The following is an 8,006-nucleotide window of genomic DNA, read 5'->3' on the forward strand; positions in this document are numbered from 1 at the left end:
GGGTACAGGTATCTTTTTCAATCAGTGTTTTTGTGTCTTTGTGTCTTTTGGGTAGATACCTAGGAGTGGGATTGCTGGCTCATAGGGACTAAGAAGTATTCACAAACCCTAGGGTTAGTCAGCTAGTGAGCACAGCAGTCAGGGACCTGAAAGTCCATTTTTCTGCTTCCCTTCTCCCCAAAGAAAAGAAAATCTTCGGCCTCTGTTTCCCCCCTTTTCTGCTTTCTTAATCCCTCCAGGTCTGACTCTATCCACTCACTGGAAAGTTGCTTTATTTTTAAGGGTAATAACCTCCTTATAGATAAAATCTATTCAATATGTCTAATTTATAATAGAAAAATTTTATTGCTTGTTTCAACAGTATTTTCTTTCAATTCATTAATTGTACCAGTGGGTTCTCAATCCTGGCTACATCTCAATGGAGATATTTCTAAAAAACACATTTTTTGTAGCTAACATGTAAGCACACTTCACTACTTTACAATAAAGGGTCTTCCTTCTGTCCCTGTCACCCAGTTAACCTGGACCTCTCCTCAGGGCAACCAACATTACTAGTTTCCTATGTATCCAGAAGCCTGTTAAAAAAAAAAAAATACAAACTGTACTCTAGGAATCTCAAATAGGTTAGTATTTTAGAAGGTAATTCTTACTCACTGTCAAGATTAAGGATCCCAAAACTGTTTCTAATGGTTCTAGCCATTTCTGTGTAACTATAATTAAAAAATAAATTTTCTAACATTGGTAAAATTAAACCTGACCATATTTCTCCTTGGTTGACAAACTTTCAAAGGCTCCTGTGCCAGAGCTGCCATGGAATTGAATGGCTATTCTGTGAAAAAAAAAATCCCGTGATCAAATCCATTTGGGAAATGTCCTGTTACTATGTCCAATTCTAGGAAATGCCAAAGACACATTAGCATATTGCCCCAATTAGCTTTGTTTGAGTCCAAGAATGCTTATGAGGCCCTTAGTCCAGTTTCTGACTCATCACATGGGCTAAAGGAACCTTAATTCTTGCTTTCATTAACCATTTTGTCTTATATTCTATACTGCTTTGCAGTCTCCTTTCTGAAACTTTCCCATTTGTAATTACTTAACAAACTTTTGTAAGTATTGGTTTCATACCTTTTTTTCTCATTGGTCTGCAAGCCCCCTAAGCATTGGATAGTATGTATCCAAATCAGCATTGGATAACTCCCCTTAATTCCCCTCAATCCCTCAGACACAGGATGACACATAGTGCTCCATAAAAACAGGTACCAACTCAGCACTATTGACAATAGACTTTTAAATGAGTGTTTCCCAAACTTAGATGGACATAAAATCCTTTACCACACAAGAGTGACTGTCATGACACACAAGTATTCCTTCAAATATATTTTGGAAAATGATGGTCTACAGATTAAAATTCAAATTACTTAAATGGCCCACAGGTCAGGGAGTGGTCTCAAGCCACTCCATCTCCATGCATCACTGTCTTTTGTCCCTGCTATCCCCTCCCTATATCTTCTCCTTTATCTGACCAACTGATCTCACCCCTTACCATGGCCCACACCAAGTCAGACTGAAATTATCTATCTTCTTATCCTTTCAATAGATCAGCTTCTCAAAGACAAGGATTTTAGCTTACTCAACCTTTTCCTCAGCTTCTAGCATGATGCCAGCAGCATATCAATGGTTGGTGAATAAACAATAAATTGTTTTCACAATTAAAATTTCATCTCATGGATGACATTACAAAAAATAATCAAATGATTTATGTCTTTGGATCTTAAATCCGTGATAACACAGTGGGCCAAGGGCTGCACAGAATGAAAGCATGAGTGAGCAGAAAGTGAATAGAATGAACCTGACCTAACCCTCGTGTTGTGCGTCATTAAGCCCATATGTGGGCAGGAGGAGATAGGAGCCCTCCCCAACACAGATGCTCTTATGATTAATGAGGCTGGTCTCAGAAGAGATAGTGGTTATAACTCAGGTTAGATGAAAATAGAGTTGCTCAAGAGCTGAAAACGTCAGAAACATGACTGGGTTATTCCCAGGGGGTCAGGACATGTAATTCTGTGGACTTCCATGCTAAGGTCTGTGAATAGGAACTTGTGACTAGGAGGATGTCTCAGAGGTACTTGACACAATGATGACGTGAGTGCCTTTGCAAAAGACTGGCTAGAGGTTCAAAACCTTCTTTAGTTACATGAGTTTTCAATAAATGGCTGTTAAATTGATTCATTGTATTATTGCATCACTTACCCTGGTTTATCCAGATTACTAATGCAGTCACTAACTTATATATTCCCACAGAAATAATTGTGGAGATGAATCTTTCTTAATTTGTGTTTATTTTGTTATTGATTTATATCACAGTATATGACTTAGCACTGTAGGTTTGAACCTCTACAATGGCATGTTATTTCACCACAACTAACACCAAAATCCCAGTAATTCTTCATTAGACACCACTTTGCTCCCACCCTAGCACATCTCCTTTCTGGTAGCCTTAATCATAGTCCAATATGCTCTTCCCCCACCTGTCTTCACCTCTACCCTCTTCTCTCCCTCTCCTACTTCCTGAGTGCCTCAGATCTATGGTCAGATTTTAAGGGTTGTCTTTGTCTGACCTTTTGTTCATTTTCTCTATATTCCACATATAAGTGCAACCATTGGTATTATCTTTCTCCTTCTGGCTTATTTCATTTAACATAATCTTCCAGCTCTATCCATGGTGCTGCAAATGACATGATTTTATCTTTTATAATTGCTGAGTTGAGTAGTATTCTATTGTTTACATATATATACATGTATATGTATGTATGTATGTATATGTATATATATGTGTGTGTGTATGTGTGTGTATATATATATATATATATATACCAGAGTATATATCTTATCTTCTTATCTTCTTGATCCATTCATCTATTTGGGGCATTTAGGTTGTTTCCATTTAACTACTGTAAATAGTGCCTCTATAAATATAGGAATGCAGGTTTCTGTTTGAATTAGTATTTTTTTTTAAGATTTATTTATTCATATGGAACTGGGGTACAGGCCAGAGATGTGGAGGGTGAGAGGATTCACCAGAGACAGAGAGGGGAGCAGAACAGGCAGATCGATGAAGTACACTGCTGAGGGGAGCAGCGGGCGGGTCAGGAGAGGTCTGCCTTGCCATGTGGATCTCCTCCGGGACAGGCGGGGATCAAACCATGTGGAAGTGGCTTTAGCTTCTCAGTGCTGTGCTTTAACCCGCTGCGCCACCAGGGAGGGCCCTGAATTAGTATTCTTCTGTTCTTTGGGTAGATTCTTAGGAATGGAATTGTTGGGGCCTACGACAGATCCATTTTTAATAATTTGAGGAACCTTCATAAAGCTTTCCATTGGGACTGAACCATACTACATGCCCACTAAGCGTGTAAGAGGGTTCCTTTTTTGTGGAGTTGAATTTTAATTTTGTGTTATAGCTCAGAGATACAAAAGCCCACTGAATTTCACTGGCAAAAAGTTCAGTCTAACTGGGAGAAATATACATAAACAAGCAAGTATACAATATGATGTGACAGGTAGATAAATAAGGTTTGGAAGAGGGTCTACCAGGGCAAGAAAGGATACCTGCTACTGCTTTGAAGGGCAGAGCAAAAGAAGGTTTTTAAGAGATCAACTCTGAGCTGAATATAGGCATTTACCTGACAGGACAGGTGGATCATTGAACAGAGGAAACTTTTTAGCTCCAAGCAGACAGCCTGCACAAAATCTGTCTATCCACTGACATAGACCAGGTGTTATGTGGTCTCAGCAACTGAGAATCATTCAAAGCATTCCACAAACAGTCTACTGAATACCTACTGTATAGCCTTCAAATATAGGCTCTTGCCTTCCGGAGGTTCTCATTCTAGTGAGATAACAAATAAGAAAGCACAAATAAAATAATTCCAAAGGCCTTGGTGTGATGGCAAGGGACAAATGGATTAGAAAGAGATGAAAAGAGGCAGGCAACATTGAGTAGAAACAGGAATTTAATCTGGGATTTGAATGACTAGGAAGGACAAGTCAAGAAGCAGAGCATTGCAGGCAAGCGAATAGTCAATGTAAAGTCTCCAGAGTAGGAAAAAATTTGGTCAGGAAGGGAAATAAGAAGAGAACTAACAGCTATAACAGGGACACCCAAGTGGGGTAGCAGTATCTAAGAATCTTGGAAGAGGCAAGGCCAGTGGCCCCTAGCCACGTAAACGGTGAAACAGAGCAACTAACTCTAGGGTGTCCAAGCTGTGACCAATAATCAAGAGTCAGGATGCTAGCTCATCACTGAGGAATATTTATCCAAGTGAGGAATAGCCCTGGGTCAGACAGAAGGGGATTGCAAAAATTAAGTAGAACACCAGGGCCAGCCATTGAATCAGTTTCCAAAGCAGTATTGGTGTTCTAGGGCTTATGAGGAAAAATAGGCATTCACTGTGTACTGAAACTCATGCAAACCAAGCACCAAGGCTCACTCAAGTGTTGCTAATGGTCAGCAAAGAAACCTGAGTCCTAAAAGAACTTGAGATAAGACATGAAGTTTAGACCACATGACCACCAAAAAAAGAAAGATCCACCTAGACCACAAGACCCTACGTAGAGGAAGGAGTACTATCAGAAAGAACATTAGGAAAGCGTATAGGAATACTATCAGAAAGGACTTTAGGCAGGCAGGGGTGATTATTGCTTTGGTATCTTGGGAAGCGGCTCAGGAGTGACATGGGATGGGAGGGATGTGCCTACAAGGCAGGTATCAGCTCTGCCTGTGAGCTCTGTTCTAATGAATTGCAGAGTATCCACTCACCAGTCACTGGTGAGTCACCTCATCTCCTTCACCACCACCTCCCTCTCCACCCACCATCAGTGAGTCACTACGGTCTGTTGCTGACTCCTCTGAACTATCTTCTGAATCTGAGCCCTGTTGTACTCACACTGGAACTACTTTCACAAGCCTCTTTCTGTCTCACAGGGCAAAGTGGAAAGTACCAGGAATGTAGAGTCTGCCAGCCTGACTTTATAAGCTAGCTCCACTAGTTAAGGGACTATGCCCCCTGAAATAAGTCAGAAGGAAAATGATAAATATCAGATGGTTTCATTAATATGCAGAATATAGAGAAACTAAACAAAAGGTAAAAAAAGACAAAACTAGTAAGTTGATCATAGATCTGGTGCATATAGCAAGGGAGAGTGGTCAAGACAGGGGAGGGGAGGTGATGGATTATGGGCACTACTCATTGGCCACTGGTGTAGACCCTGGGGTAATCATAGGGTACAAGATGCAGACAAGCTCTGGACATGCTTTGTAGAAGATAAAACACACATCAAATAAAAATTGCATTTAAAAATCTACTCTTGGAAACCCACAAGTTTATGGACACCTAATTTTTGACAAAGGAGCAAAGAAGATACAATGGAACAAAGAAAATTTGTTCAGCGAGTGGTGCTGGGAAAACTGGGAAGCTACATGCAAAAAAATGAAACTAGATCACTGCCTCACTCCAGTCACAAAAATCAACTCGAAGTGGATTAAAGACCTAGACATAAGAACGGAAACCATAAAATACCTAGAAGCAAAGATGGGTCAAACACTACACGACATACACTTCAGTGACATCTTTAAAGACAGAGCACCCAATGCCACAATAGTGAAGGCAAAGATAAATAGATGGGATTACATCAAGTTAAAGAGCTTCTGTACAGCAAAAGAGACATTACAAAAAACAGACAGCCCATTAATTGGGAAAACATTTTCTCACACAAAAGTAGTGATAAAGGACTGATCACAAAAATATACAGAGAACTAATGAAACTCAACAAAAATAAAGTAAACAACCCCATCAAAAAAATGGGCAGAAGAGCTAAAAAGACACTTCTCCAAAGAGGAAATGCAGATAGCCAACAAGCATATGGAAAAAATGTTCAACATCACTCGTAATAAGGGAGATGCAAATTAAAGCACAATGAGATACCACCTCACCCTAGTGAGAATGGCACATCTTCAAGCAACTAGCAACAACAAATGTTGGCGAGGATGTGGAGAAAAAGGAACTCTCCTGCACTGCTGGTGGGAATGCAGACTAGTACAACCACTATGGAAAACTGTTTGGAGGTTCCTCAAACTGCTAAACATGGAGCTTCCCTATGAGCCAGCAATCCCACTCCTAGGTATTTACCCAAAAGACACAAAGACACAAAAACACTGATTGAAAAAGATACCTGTACCCCCATGTTTATTGCTGCTTGATTTACAATTGGAAAAACATAGAAGCAGCCCAAATGCCCAAAAGTAGATGACTGGATAAAAAAGAGGTGGTACATATATACTATGGAATATTACTCAGCAACCAAAAAGGAGAAACACATGTCTTTTGCAGCAACTTGGATGGAGCTGGAAAAGATCATGCTTAGTGAGATAAGCCAGAAAGAGAAAGAAAAATACTGGATGGTTTCATTCATAGCAGGACCAGGCGAGAAAATAACAAAAATAATGAACAACCATATACCAGAGACATTTTGTGGAGGTGGAGTGGGGAATGGGGTCAAAAACGGGGGTGGGGGGGAGAGAAGTGCATGGGATTATGGTGATGGCACACGGATGACTTGGTGATGGGAAACCTGCAAGGATTATAATTGAGATGGAAAAAAAAGTGTACAAAATGATGTAAAAATAAACTGTTATAAAATTTAAAAAAAAACCAACATGAATTAAAAAAAATCTACTCTTGGAAAATAATCACTATATGCACTATATAATGACTTTTCTTGTCACCTATATCATTAAATCAATAAAATGATAAATGTTTTTACTAATACAAAAAAATGCAATGTGGTACATGATTACATTTTATATTAGTGGTTTGACTGAGGATGAAAGGAAGTTTCCTGAAGCCAGAGAAATGCCGGCCCTTCTGGAGGCGAAGGCAAGGTCTAGTAAATGGCATGGAGGGAGTCGTCTATCTTTGTATGATGGTTTCCCACCTCCTTTTCTGGTTATTTTAGAGAACCTCTTTGCTTGCAAGTGTCTATAAGGACTTCTCTAGTACAGTTACTGTCCTTCCCCTCATAGCAATGAGCTCTAGGCCCAGACAGTGTGGCCAACTTCATGTGTATGACACCAGGTCATGGGACAAGAGTGAACACATGGCCCATACAGAGCAAATGAGAGTTTTCTCTTAAGGGCAAGCTGAAGGCAATGAAAGAGAAACCTATTTTCATTCACAGTTGCTAAGTTAGAGAATATGGGCCCAGGACTGTTTTCACCCACTTGCCAACCACTAGGAAGGTAGCCTGTATACAAAATAGACAGAAAAGGCAAAAGGTAGAGGGAGGGAAGTTACCTGGGTAACCAGCTCATCCCCTGCAACCCTTGGACCCAGCTATTGTGCCCCTCACTGACTCCTCTGTTACATAAATCAGTAAATTCACTTTCTGCTAAAGTTAAATGGACTGAGTCCCTGTTGTTTGTCTCTGAAAAAGTCAACTTCTAAGTAACTGTAGGTCAAAAAGAAACTTCAGAGAATGGAGTCCTATTTTCTGCTTTCCTTTACAGAAAACCTGGCCCTCTTCCCTACCTGTTAAGATGAAATACCATCAACTTACCCAATTTCAATGCCTAAAATTTGCAAAGGAGCAAATGACTAGAAAATCAAATTTTGTGAAGCAATAATTATGTATTTATATTGACAAATTGATTGTGAGACATCATTGATATTTTAGCAGAAGAGACACCTCTCCCTTTAAGGCCAGGCTACAGAATTGTTGTATCCACAGCACATAATCAGACACATGGCTTTGCACCCACATGGGCAAAAATGATCAGCAACTTCATGAATGGCCTTATTTGACTCATGCACGCTGAAATATCTAGGCCATAATTCCCTGCCATTTTTTTTTTTAAAGAAGCCACTAAGGAAACCCCACAAGTCATAGTCCACAACTGGGTCCCAAGCACCAAAAGGAAAGACCTATTTACTTTGACAAAAATTATGTTTTAT

This window comes from Condylura cristata, unplaced genomic scaffold (genome assembly GCF_000260355.1).
Source record: "Condylura cristata isolate star-nosed mole 26May11 unplaced genomic scaffold, ConCri1.0 scaffold00003, whole genome shotgun sequence".
NCBI classification, from domain to species: Eukaryota; Metazoa; Chordata; class Mammalia; order Eulipotyphla; family Talpidae; genus Condylura; species Condylura cristata.